The sequence below is a fragment of the Macaca nemestrina genome, chromosome 1, assembly GCF_043159975.1.
Source record: "Macaca nemestrina isolate mMacNem1 chromosome 1, mMacNem.hap1, whole genome shotgun sequence".
NCBI classification, from domain to species: domain Eukaryota; kingdom Metazoa; phylum Chordata; class Mammalia; order Primates; family Cercopithecidae; genus Macaca; species Macaca nemestrina.
Genome location: NC_092125.1, coordinates 33,311,602 through 33,325,957, shown reverse-complemented (window position 1 = coordinate 33,325,957; position 14,356 = coordinate 33,311,602). Strand labels below are relative to the sequence as shown.

Genomic DNA, 14,356 nt, shown 5'->3' with positions numbered 1-14,356 from the left:
ATTGTTCAGCAACCAACTGCTGTGAGAATTGAGAACAAAATGAATTGACCATACTTTGGGGTATTGGGCAATTTTGTCTATAGCTGATCAGCATCCTTGGGATCAAATAGCCATTACGGGAACATCTCCAGCAATTTGTAGTACATCAACCAAAACCTTTCAAGCAACAAAGCTTATACTGCATGTCAAAATGAACTGTTACTGTGAAGTCTGAAACCTCTGCAGTTTTTGATTGTTGGATCTTACCTGGCCCAGCAGGTGTCTTTCTTCTAAAGTCCATGACTCACCTAAGCCAAAGAGGACAAAAACACAAAGCTCTGGAGAAAAATCTGTGATTGAGGTCAACAGAGTCTCTTGGGCTGTACTTTTTGGGCTGCACTTTTTGGACTGTCCAGATCCTCAGTTCTTGCCAAGGCAATCAGGGGCACGGAGCCCATGCTACGAAGTCCAAGCCAAGTCCCTCAGATGGCTGAACTCACCTGTGTTACAGAGGGGTCAGCACTTGATGAGGAAGGAAAATACAATGTATATTTTCCAGACATATGTCACAGGAAATTTTTTCCAAAGATGAGCTGTTGTAAGTTGACCCCAGATAATGCTGGACATGAAAAGGGGACATGCAGGTAAATGAGTAGGTTGCAGTGTGGACAGAAAGAGCACATCCATTTGCTGAAGCTGCTGGAGGGTCAGGTCAGCATGCTCTTTACTCTCGTGTATGTCTCTTGGGGTGTCACTTCCCCTCTCCGTTGGGTCCCTCTGAAACTGTGTAAGTTAAAAGGATTTGGGAGCATGAGCCCTGTACCCCATATTTGTCTCAGCTAATAGTTTTGCCTCTAGAACTTGCTGTTGCAGGAATATGTGACTACATTGTGACACATCAGCTTCAAGAATGGCTGTCATAATAATCCTTTGCCTTGTCACCAGTTATATGAATCTATCTTAAGATAAGGCCTTTGTGTGATATTAGGGCTGTAGGACTTGTTCATCAAATTAAGTGGACCTATTAGTGAGGTAAGATATCACAAGGGCCAGTATATGGGGTTCACAATGAGCTGCATTCTATCAGAGCTAGCATGGTAATGACTTCAGGAAGATTGGCACACACACTCCAGTTCAGTTTGGCAGTTGTTCAGTCAACAGTTGGAAACCTGTTTAAATAAATAAAACTGGTTAAGTGGAAAAGAGGACAGGACTAGAATACAGAAGCCCTGCATTTTAGTTCTAGTCCTCTCAATCACTTTGGAGGTGCATGCCCTGACAAGTTCCCATGTCCCTCTCCCTCAAAGACAGGAGCTCCTTGCAGGTGGTGGCTGTATCCTCTTCCTCATATTCCCGGTGCCTGGCATGGGCCTGGGTACTCACAAGGCTCTCAGTAAATTGTTGCTGCCAATGACTGAAAAAGTAAATAAGTGCACATATCTACATTCACATATGTATATATGTGGTTAAATGAGTGTGAAAGGAAGTCTAAAAGGTTGTACTCCATGCTGCCAACACAGGGGCTGAGGTAATGTGGATGGTGCAGGGAAGGAGAGGAGGTAGAGAGACGCAAGCAATGGAGAAAAAAAAGTGCACTAAAAATTCTACATGTATAATATAATCTTGTAAAAGTATGTGTATGTATGCATAAATAAATTAGAGGGAAAATGATGATGTTTGTATGTTAAGTCAAAGCAAGTTGCAGAGTATTTCAGTTTAAAACGATAAACAAAAACATCCCATATATCTGTTATATATGCATAATTAGGTTTAAATGAGCAAAAGGGAGGGTGTATATTTGGGTGCTTTGAGACACCACCCAACTGAGGCACTCAATTCTGCAGCTGCTGGGAGCGTTGGCTGCTGACAGCTCACAGCTGAGTCCCTTTTCAGGCATCACCATCAGCCAAAAAGAGCTTCTTTGCCCATCCTCTCCCTGGGGCAGCCCAGAGCCAAAGACGGGTGCATGTGGGGCCCAAAGACCTGGGTCCTTTTTCAATGCAGGACAACTCCAACATTCCCTCTGGTCAGTTCCACTTCCTGTACTTCCCCCGGGTGTCATAGCCCTCAGGAGTTAAGTCTCAGTAAGCCTTCTGTGTGCATATCCAGTCTCAAGCTGTTTCCTGGGAATTATGACAGGGTAGAAGGATACTTACCAGTGTATTAAAATGTTATTTAAGGAACTGAGATTGGGGGAAATGATTAGCATCTTCTGCATACATTTTTATATTAACTTTTTTATTTTATTTTTTTTAAATTTTATTATTATTATACTTTAAGTTGTAGGGTACATGTGCATAACGTGCAGGTTTGTTACATATGTATACTTGTGCCATGTTGGTGTGCTGCACCCATCAACTCGTCATTTACATCAGGTATAACTCCCAATGCAATCCCTCCCCCCTCCCCCCTCCCCATGATAGGCCCCAGTGTGTGATGTTCCCCTTCCTGAGTCCAAGTGATCTCATTGTTCAGTTCCCACCTATGAGTGAGAACATGCGGTGTTTGGTTTTCTGTTCTTGTGATAGTTTGCTAAGAATGATGGTTTCCAGCTGCATCCATGTCCCTACAAAGGACACAAACTCATCCTTTTTGATGGCTGCATAGTATTCCATGGTGTATATGTGCCACATTTTCTTAATCCAATCTGTCACTGATGGACATTTGGGTTGATTCCAAGTCTTTGCTATTGTGAATTATAATAAGCATGTGTCACTTTTATAATTTTAGGAATATCAAATGAAGAACTTTAAAATGTAATAAACGTGTTAGTTGAATGAGTGAACAACTGTGCCTACATCTAGTTGGAGAAACAGATAACAATAAAATAGCATGTCAAAGGTACTCAGTGTTTTTAATAAACTCAAGTGAAGGGGATTTTCCTAATATTTTTCATGACTTTTGATGTAGTTGATTCAAAAGATATTGGACCAGCTTTCTGAGAGTGAAGTCAGCACCTCACAGGTGAGGATGAGGAAAAGAAAGGTCAGCAGATGGAAGCAAACAGGAGGGGGAGTTGTAATTCCATGGAAGAAGAGATTTTCTAGCCTCAGAGCTATCTGCCCCCCAAATAGGCTGCAATTTGTGGACAACTACCATCTAAATTACACTGTCCAAAGAACCTGCAATTCTTCCATTTGGTGAGCAGCCAGATTAGAATTGGAAGAGAAAAATACCTGGCATTTATATCACCTGCAACACCTCCCAGTCCTGGACCCTGGCAAACCCATTGATGACCAGTTCTTTCCCTGTGATGCCACCTCAGAATTCTTCTTGTCCCCACTCTCCAGGCAGACACAGTGGATGCACTGGAGTATTCGATCAAGATGGAAAATGTTTGCCCTTCCAGAGCTAAATAATCTTTACACTTCTTCCAGTTCTGAGGTTTCATGAGGTCTTCCAGGGAAGGTTAATTTATTCACAAATGTCTTAAATAAGCAAGCCTGCACCTCAGCCAAATGCCTGCTTCTTCCTCTCTCAGACATCACCTGATTTTTGCAAATCCATCCTCTTGAGTCATCTATAAATGATATCCCTGAGGCTCAGCGTCCCATTTGGAGAAGACTTAGCAGGGTTTGTGAGAAGCAAGCCCTTGAAGGCATAATTATCGAGCCACCAACTGTGTCAACACATCCTTGGAAATTTTGTAGTGGAGGTCTGGTCCAAGATCTGTGTAGGACCCCTGATTACAGAGGCTAACAAATGTGCTTACTCAGAAGCCTCTCACTTAACAATTGATGCCACTGCTTCTGTTGGAGGTTGTTCTAACCTGGGAGAATGACTCTTTGTTTTGCATGCATTTATTCCTTCTTTGTTGAACTTTTATGCACTGGCATTGTGCTTGGGACAGGAACTAAAGCAGTGAGCAAGTCAAAGACTCTGACCCTGAAAAGTTGGGAGTCCAGAGTGAGCATGGCACACATAAAGAGGTTTATAGTACGTGGAGACTTTCACGACGTAGGAATGCTTAGAGTGCCAAGGACATTAAGGACATAAGAGGGGGTCAGGTTGGGGAGCAGAGGTTTGTATAGAAGGCTTTTTGGAGGGAGGACCAAGCATTTATCATAATCAGATCAGCTAAGCATGTTATTACAGCCACTTTCAAAGACATGAAGCACATTTCTGGATTTATAATCATTCTATAGATTTGTTTACCTCAAATATTTACCTTTTTATTGAAAACTATGAGATGAATGAAAGAAAATCAATGAAATAAATGAAAGTCTCTGGAGAGAAGAAGCAACTAAGCAACAATTTTTTTTTTTTGCTTTGGAAATTCACATGGTGCACATACGAATTTATTTTAAAGGAGATGTGGCACTTAGAATAAAAAGGAAACCAGGCTTTCTTATTTTGAAACCATTAATATATTTCTTCCCTCCCTTATTTCTGTTTCAGGTGGCTATATCATTTTAACTTCATAGAGGGCAGGTTTCTTTTGGAATTAGGATTAAAGAACGTGCAGTAAAGAGAAAACATCGAGGACACCATCACGAAAGGTACCATTTCCTGTGAACATTTGATCATTAATCATTCCCATGGCCAGTTTGAGGCTTTCATTAGTAACTGCATATTCCCAGGGATCCAAGACCCTCTGTTATTGAAACAACACCCTGGGGGCTAGTCTCCTTGAAATGAGGTGGTCAACAGCATTAGCTCCTCTGGGCTTCATGCAGTCTCTGAAAAAGCTGGAGAAACCGGGTACCGAGGCTTTGGCTTCTCATAAAATATTTCTGAATGCATTTCATGATGCGGTTGGTAATAAAAGTGTGTTACTGTGCTCAGTCCCTCCAAGAAGCTAGACTTGACTCCCAGCCTGCCCGTGCCTGCACTGGGCCTGCATGAATCAGTGCTAAATTATTCACCAGTCTCACTCTAAAATTTCTGGAGTTCCAAAACCCCTAATAAAGTATTATGAAAAAATATCCATCTCTTTATCTCTATCCATAACTATATGGCTGGAGGAAAAACCTGTCGTTTTATTTCCTTTAATTTAAAAGCTTTCCTAATTCCTTTTTCATACCACATATATATGTCTAAAGAATTTTCAGGTTGAAATAATAACCTCTAAAAAATGGTCCACAGGAGAAGGCTGTTAGGATTCACAGAGTTGGCAGGCACAGTGAATATTTTGCTCCTTTAATAACTTTCCATGGTACTCAAGCTTGATATACTGAACTGGGAACTTTTCAAACAAGTGTGGCCCTTTTTCATTGTACAAAACAATAATACGGCCACCAGTCTTCTCTCTCTGTTACACAATTGCTAAAGTTTGTTCAGAAAAGTTTGTTCAGGAGCTCATTTTCTTCCTCAGACTCACTGCAGTCTCCGTTTCCATCATGCTACTCTGCAGACTTAAGGCAAGTCTTTTCTGAAGCCCCGTGTTTGAATCGGTCCAGAACACCCTCAGCGGCAGCCTGCCTCCCTTGGGGGCACTTGACTGCAAAGTACTGCATGCCATTTAAAACACCTTTGGACATTCAAGTTCACAAGAGGCATTATCACATCACACTGGCTATTAACCATTCACACTTAAGGGAGACTTGGTTAATTTGTTGCTTCTAGGATACCAGCTGGTTCAGATCAAGTTCTCTGCAACCAAGCAGAGCTGGAAGGTGGACCATGGTGTACCAGCAGCTAATGGCGCCTGTCACGAAAGCATCACTGGCAGTGTATTAAAATGGAGACATTTTTACTGACCTGCACTCTGCTCAGGGAAAGCACTTGGGATAAAAGAATATTTGACAAACCCTGCTGATTAAATCTCAAAGTCACCTCCTGGCACAGAGGGTAGTCCATCTTTCCCGGCCAAGCTTGTCACATGTATCTGAACCACCTCACAGGAGAACAGAGCTTGTCCAGATTAGTCCCCTCCCCCACACATTTACAAATCACTTTTCACTAGCATGGCTTGGTGTTGGAATTGCAGGGGTTACCAAATAGGTAGGCAGCCAGGTCCCCTCATGGCTCCTTGGCAATTCAAACCCAGGTGCTCACAGCCTGGCCTGAACTGCCTTGCTTGGAATTGCAGGGGTTACCAAATAGGTAGGCAGCCAGGTCCCCTCATGGCTCCTTGGCAATTCAAACCCAGGTGCTCACAGGCTGGCCTGAACTGCCTTGCTTGCCTGCTTCTATCTCACCTTCATTTCCCATGCATTCAAAGCAGCTTATTTTAAAAGCTGATTAGATGAGCCCTTAATAACATTAGAATTTAAATGGTCCCAGATAGGTTTTCAGCTTCTTACCAAATTGAGATAAATGTGATATTTGGGGAGCTGAGCTCCCAGCTTCAAGCCTGCTCTGTACTGCAGACAGGTTTTGAAGTACTGTACTACTTTCTCCCATTTTGCAGCCTAAAACTGGGTTTGTGTGTGTCCATAAGGTGCCCTTCATCTCTAACAGTCTATGATTCTGTGTGTAGATATGTCTCCATGATCATGCACTTTCAAAAAATGGTAATTTGGGGTAAGGGGCCCAGGACAGAGTTCTATCTTTCAGTTGTGATAATTTATGGAAAAGCTTCATTCTATACCCCTACACCTTATGATAACTTTCAGTTCTAGACAATAACCTTTATTGAGCAGCTATTATTTAGCAATTTACTTTGATATTAATGCTGTTAGTACCTGACTTTGGCAGAGAATAATGTAAAATAGTGAGAAATATGAATGTTTCACTTTATGAATATGTTCAGCACACTCTGTAACTCTTAAGGGTGGGTTCACTCCCAAAAAGGAAAAACACACTTATCAAGCCAAATAGACATAGTCTTTCAACTTAATACCCTTCTGTCAGATTTTATAAAAATAAAAGCAAAGTGGGAAAGAGGAATTTGAAAAAACAAGCAAAAGTAAACATAAACAGATGGTTCAATGTTTAGGTAAATATATTCTTACAAACAAATAAACTGAGTTATCTGCTTGCTATATTGTCCCAACCAAACTAGGCACCTGGCTATCCCCAGAATTAAATCTTGAAACTCCTAAAAACACGTTTTGCCCTTCTAGATATGGGTGGTCATGAAAGAAGTATCCCTGAATTTAAGCTTCTTTGTGAAATGTTCAACAAATGTAGCTGCTCTTACAGACTTTCAAGAGAAGCTAAACCTTGAGCTTAACCCTTGAACATTAGCACTCAGGTGGGGAATGACTGCCCACCATATTCCCCTGGAGGGATGTTAAGGACTCCAAGGAGCCAGGTAGGTGAAGGAGGGGACCTGGGGTTTGGGCATAGCTGTGGGCAAACCCACTTTTCCTGCACTGGCCCTACCAGTCCAAAATTCACCCCAGACTTCAGGGACTCTTGAGGGACTTCAGGAGGAAATTACTTATAATCCATTTAAACTATGGCTTTGATCAGAAACTACAGTTAGAGTGTAAATGTCTGCTTTGCTGCGTGATAAAACCAGATTGAGGAGGCTCAGCAAAGTACAACTCCAGAATTGCAGTGTTTGACTCTGTGCCAAACCTCTGATCAGTCAGAGCCCAAGTGGCTGTTTCCTATGTGTATTAGTCTGTCCTCACACTTCTGTAAAGAACTGCCTGGGACTGGGTTATTTATAAAAGAAAGAGGTTTAATTGACTCACAGTTCAGCATGGTTGGGAGGCCTCAGGAAACTTACAATCATGGCAGAAGAGGAAGCAAATATGTCCTTCTTCATATGAAGGAGAAGTGCCAAGCAAAAAGGGAAAAGCCCCTTATAAAACCATCAGATCTCAGGAAAACTCACTTACCATCATGAAAATAGCAGCATAGAGGTAACCGCCCACATGATTCAAGTACCTTCCACCAGGTCTCTCCCATGACATGTGAGAATTACGGAAACTGCAATTCAAGATGAGATTTGGGTGGGGACACAGCCAAACCATATCACTATGGAAGGGGAAAGAGGAGTATCAGAGGAGGTCTTGGCAGAACCTCCATGCCTTGGCCCACCCATTTCTCAGGAAATTAAGCATTCCGTGCCGTTGTGACAAGGCTTTCATTAAGACCATATTATCTAACAGGTGACTGCTTGTCCAAGTACCTTCCTAGTACTTGTGTTTGCTCTCAACATCTTGTGGTTTACATGTGCAAAATGTAATGGCATTGGATGCATCAACTGGCAGTTTACATGCAAACTCACCTCCTCCTTCACTAAGCCTGGAGTCATACAGAAAGAGCTTGCTCAGTTTCACTCTCCTTCTCAGAATGCTTCTTTGCAATCATCCTGCCCAACTTGCTTTTGACATGTCTCTGGAGAGAAAGGGTTCCTCTTGGCCACAACTAACTCTTCCACTGAGTCCTTGGTCTCTTCTTTACCCTTCTCCTCTATAGCCTGATCCACCCATTGCTCTCCTTTCCTTACTTGCATTTTCTCTCATTCTCTATAAGTTCTTTTTCTTCTGCTTGTAAACGAGACTTGGTCTCCATTACAACAAACAAACAAAAAAACTTTCCCTTGATTTCCTTATTCACTCTCTCTTTCTCTTGTCCTGGATTCCAGGGAAGAACATTCTACATTCACTTCTCACCATTTACTCATCCCTGAATCCTATGGAAAACAATGCATCCTACCTACCCGTGCAACAAATTCAACATAATTCGGCAGACATGCATTTAGCATATACTAGGTGGCACACCCTGTCTGGACTCTGAACACATGGAGGACACACTCTTACAAGGAAGGCAAGGCATGCCTCCATCACGCCTAATTACAGTGTGACAGTGAGATGGTGAGGCTATGCACTATAGAGAGGCAGGGTGAGAATCATCAGCCCTGTCTTGCAGGAGGCGGCAGCAAGGAAAGTGTCAAAGAAGTTCTCCAGCAAATGGGGGACCCATGAAAGGAAATGAGAAAAAGAGAGAAGAGGGAGGCCAGTTCAGTAGGAGGAGCAGCATGGGCAAGGTCATTGAGATCATGGGGCCCAAGCAGCATGACGTGTAGAAGGCGCTATGTACATGGCAGGGAGACAAGGAGTACTGAGGCCTCACAGAATGACAGACATTTAGACTTTGAGTGGAGATCCTGAGAAACTTTAACCCTTTCTTGCAGACAATGGAAACAATAGAGGGTTTAAAGGCAGGAGTGATATAATCACGTTGCCTTTAGAAAGATCACTCAGGAAACAGCAATTAGAGGGGGAGATCAGATAGGAAGTTGCTCTAATAGTCCAGATGAGAGGAGATAAGGACCTCAACCAAAATAACCTGTGCTAGGAATGGAGAAGAGGGGATTCTAATGTAATCTCCTCCATTCTCCAAGAATCCACCCAAACAGATGTTATCTCTTCTGCACTAAACCCTCAGAGCATGTATTGTACTTTTTCTTACTGTGCTTATTCAACTTGTATTGCAGTCATTTGTGTATTTCTCTAATGTTCCTTATCAAATTGTATCTTTGTCTCCCCTTCCTCAAATTACAGTACCTTGCTCATAATAAGAACTGAAGAAAAGGTTATTGAGTTGAATTGAATTTTCAAGGGCTTCAAACCATGAATAATTGAGGAATCAGCCATGTATAAGTGCTCATCATTTGCATAATTGTGTAAACAAGCTTATAAATTTATTTTTATTTTTCACATTATTTTTGCTATCCTACAGTGCCCCACTATCTTTGCAGTTCTTCAGGTTTCGGGGAAATAGTAAACAAGTATTCTCTAATACACACAAGTGACAGAGGCGCTGCTGGATTCTCAACTCCGCAGTCAAGGGAAGTGGTTGAAGGTAGAGAACAGATGATTGCATTGATTGAATATGAAAACTATGTACAAATATTGAGAAATATGCTGTCTAAAGAGACAGAGAATTGCAGAGCACACTGCATGATGGGACCCACGCACAGAGTCCCGAAGGTCAATGTGCAGATACAAATTGATTAAGCTAAGTACTTACTGAAATTGCTTTCCAACATACAGATGAGAATTGATCACAAGCAGGACCCATATTTATAGTGAAAAAGCTTTATAAAATTATCCGCTGGTATGTCATAAAGGCAAATTTAAATTGTCCGGATTTTTCCCCAAATGAAAGTATCTATATTGTTAACAAATACGTCATTAACAAGTGAACCAGTAGTGATAATTTTGTGATTGAGTTTCTTTATGTGTGGACCTAAATGGCCTCATAACAGCTTTTTTTTTTCTCTCTCTCTCGGCATCTTTTTACATCCCTGAGGTTAACCTCTCTGTCTCATGCCAAACCAAATGATTCTTTTTTTTCCTCCAGTACTACATATTGTATTAAATTAATTTTTTTGCCTACAGATTGTAGTTTTGCATAAGTTCTGTTTAAAAAAACCATTTTTTTTAAAATTTCCATAGGTTATTGGAGAACAGGTGGTATTTGGTTACATGAGTAAGCTCTTTAGTGGTGATTTGTGAGATTTTGGTGCACCCATCACCCGAGCAGTATATGCTGCACCCAATTTGTAGTCTTTCATTCCCCACTCCCTTTCCACCCTTTCCTGCTGAGTGCCCAAAGTCCATTGTGTCATTCTTATGCCTTTGCGTCCTCATAGCTTAGCTCCCACTTATGAGTAAGAACATACAATGTCTCAAACCAAAAGATTCTGATTGGCCATGATTTAGCCCTATCTAGTGTGGCACCCGAGTTGTCACTCTTAGACACAGTCCCTAGCTCCTAGGAAACTAGGAGTCAGAAATCTCCTAAGCCCACGTGGCATCCAGCACACTTAAGCAGCGGCTTTGAGTGGCGCCAGCCTGTGGCAGTTAGGCAGGAGAAAAGAAAAGGAGAAGTGGAGTGGGGTGTATAAAAGGAAATGCAAGGCAGCTGAAGGAAAATTAAGAGAAAGTAGTAGAAGGCATAGTTAAGCAAGTCTTTGTTGAGTAATTTTTGTGTCAAGTATAAAAGCATGCATCACAGGTCACACAAAAGAAGTATGTATCATGCTTGCTGCACTCAATGGGCTAAGAATTTATCCAAGAGGGCTATTCTAAACCCAGGAAACAAACAAAATATCAGTTCATGACAATATAATCAAGCTGTAAATACTACTTCCTGGCATTGACTGTGTTATAGTAGTGAAAGCAGAAATAGAGCAAGTGTCATAGGGTTCATGGGAGTGGAGGAGACCACAGAAAACCCCATGGGAGAGGCCACAAGCATTGAGCTGGGCCTTGAAAATAGAGGTGGCACAAACCCAGGAAGACCAAATGAGCATGACACCTCAGACTATGAAAAAAAGTAAGAGGAAAAAGTAAGAACAAAAGGAGGAGATGAAAGAGAAGAGAAAACAGAAAAAGTTTCTGAGGATGGTGGTGGTAGAGCAGCTGCCACTCACGTGTCCCTGGGCACCTGTGCCAACCCTTGGATTGCCTTGACCAAAGACTGACAATTTAGAGGCAGAAAATATTTCTGTGGTCCCAGTCATCTATGTAGAATTGGACCACAGTCAGTCGGTTTTTGTTGCCTCTGTAATCACAAAGTCAGGCATTTTTCCTCATGTTTACTTGACAGGAATGCTGTTTACACTGAAAACCTCACACCCTTCAGAGTGACCATTGACAACTGAGTTCTCATATGACTAACAATTGGGTGTAAAGAACCCATAGAAGCTCCACAGCAAATGAGATGGCTTCATTAGCTGGAGGTTCTAGGAGGCTCTGTGAGAAATGAAGAGATTGGTAAAGTAAGGACGATATATTAAATACAGTTCAAAGAGTTCTATGGAGAGCAGGATATCGCCAACAAAATATATTTTGATTGGCACAGTGGAATCTCCCTGCCCCTCAAATTACTTGCCATCCCATCCTCATCCCATCCAAATTTTAAGAAAAGGACACAAACTAACAAATGAATAACACCAGTTCTGCCAAGTTGTCTGAAATCCTACGATTTGAGGTATATTCTTGTCAAGGTGTTGCCTCTTCCAGATTTCCCTTCAGAAAGGTAGGTGTTCTGAGAGACTTGTTTATCCACACTGGAATGCTAATTATGTTAGTAGAATTTCTGTCTAAGGGCCATGGAAGGAGGAAAAAACAGAGAAGAGGAGAAATAAGAATGCAAGAAGAGGGAAAAATAATTTTAGAACGTGCTAGGAAAGGCAGGATTTAGGGTGATGGATGCAAGTGGTGGACATAGAGGGCTAATGAGGAGAAGGTGGGGAGAAAATATAGCCAGAAGGAGAGAGAGAGAGAGAGAGAGAGAGAGAAAGAGAGAAAGAGAGAGAGAGAGAAGAGCAGAAAAATCACAATGCAACAAAGCCAGAATCAAACTATGCATCCTTGGCCATGAGGCCTGGAGCAGCCCTGACCAACTGGATAACTCCAGCATTACAGTTGGACATGTTCAAGTGCCACCTGAGAAGGCTCAGCATTGTTTAATATGGAAAAACAGAGCAGGGCTATTTGTGAGGTTGGCCAGGAGGCAGGGTTAATATACGAGTATGCAGCTAAGTCCAGCAGTGGCAAAACCACAGCAAGTTGTTCGTTAGGCTTGAGGAAGAAAATGCCTGGAAATTGGCCCCAGTGCAGAACAACTGGCCGTGGGCCAAGGGAGTGCCAAACTTCTCTGCTGAGTCAGCAGAGAACAATAAAGCTGGGAGATGATATAAGAATTGTAATGTAAGGATTCTGCCAGAACTCTGTTCATCTGATACCAGAATCACAGACCCATCAAATGTTCAATCTAGGACTTCAGAGTTCATTCTACCTCAACCCTCATTCTCAAGCTAGGGAAAAATAGAGTCCTGAGAGGAGTTAAGATTTATCAAGTGTTTTCGATATGCTAAGCACTTTTTGATTACTTTATGTGTATTAACTGGTTTACTCCTCCCAACAACCAACAATAGTAGGTATTATTACTATCTCTATTTTATGGATAAGAAAATCCAGATGCAGAAAAACTAAATAATTTGCATGAATTCAAACAACTTAGTAAGTGGAAGAACAGGAATTTGAACCCAAGTAGTTTGAGTCCAGGGCTCCTTCACGCAAGCGCTATCCTGAATGATTTATCCAAGACCATACAGCCAGACACCAGGAAGGAAATCAGGCTGCCTTTTGTAAGTTGAATCTTGTCACTTCCAAGTTAGAGTGTAAATATCACTTATGCAATGATGAAAGCATGTTAGGGGAGAAGTCACAATAGATTTGGTGGCAAAGAGACCACGATTCCTTGTGGGAGCTGAGGGCTGTTCTGAAAGGAAAGCAGGGCACCCCGGTGGAGTAGCCTATCTCTCCTTCATCAGAAGAGGTAATGAATTGTAATGGAGCCACTGCAATTGAAGCTGTGATAATTATTGTGATAATGGCCAAGAAATGGAAGAGTAGATGCATCTCTCCATGAAGAGGAAGAGCCTGAGGTAATGAAACGGTAAAGAGTATATTGATGAGGTTTTGATAGTGATCAATGCGACAGCAATAGACTGCAAGTGTAAAGATAAAGGAAGCGTGGTGATGCATTTTTGGTCCTTCAATCAGCCACACCTGCTGAATGCTAACTTTGTCCAGATGCTAAGTGCTCTTGGAAGGAAATGAGGTCTAGTCCACCATGAGCTCAAAATTTAATGGATAAAACGGGACAATTGTAAACAATTTCCTTCCCCCGAACACACACACTGGAAGATCAGAAATGCCGGTATGCACTGCAGTTATAATAGTATGGTCTTGAATTGCCTTAAGGAAGACATTGGTAGTTAGAATTCTTAGAGTCAGAGAGGTGACTATAACAGAGGACTGTGTTGGTGTCTTTAAGATGAGGATTATTACTCTCTGGCTGTTACAGAAAGATAAATGAGGATGCAGGAGTGAGTTGTAAATAAGAGTGACAATGGCAATAGTGAAATTGCTCTAGAAAGTGGCGGAACTTTTGTAGTTAACATTATCATGGGTGATTTGATGAAAGAAAAGAAGGGAATTCTAACATTAATGGAGATGTTGGACTACATGTCCAGTGAATAACAGAGATGCCTGTAGCTTTATCAAAGGTGGCCAGGTTCTTGTATGGCAAAGGGGTGGATAAAGACATTGAAATTTGTTATGGTAGCAATTACGCTTGTAACTGAGGTAATAATAAAGATAATGGACCTGTAATTGAAAAGCTGGTGGCTGTAAAGGAGAAGGTGAGGGCAACTGAAATGTAGAGGGGGTGATAAGGGAGGTAATGGTGGCTATGTGAAAGATAATGGAGTTATAATGTAGATGATGCTAAAAGGTAATGGAGTTATAATGAGGTGATGACTACAGAATGGGGGGAAAAAGGTGATCCTCTTAATGGCAGCAAGAGGGACTGTGTGATACAGGTGAGAATTGTATGCAGGGCATTCATCATGACAACTAGAGCTGTGGGTGACCAGGAAAATAATGAACAGCTACACCCAAAGTTCTCATTACAGCAGGAGTTCTAATGGACCCTGGAATATGATAATGACATTAAT

At 41.8% G+C, this 14,356-nt stretch overlaps 1 protein-coding gene across 7 annotated transcripts in view; it reads left to right on the top strand.

The window, feature by feature from the left end:
- LOC105484466 (tenascin R) overlaps nt 1-14,356 on the top strand; it is a 425,382-nt gene that overhangs the window by 217,693 nt on the left and 193,333 nt on the right. For 6 of the 7 annotated variants that reach the window (XM_071076034.1, XM_011746104.3, XM_011746105.2 and 3 more), the window contains one exon: nt 4,378-4,478. The exons of the other annotated variant lie outside the window; for it this stretch is intronic. The gene's annotated coding sequence lies outside the window, so the exon portion shown is untranslated. The remainder of the gene's footprint in view (nt 1-4,377; nt 4,479-14,356) is intronic. 7 annotated transcript variants of the gene reach the window in all.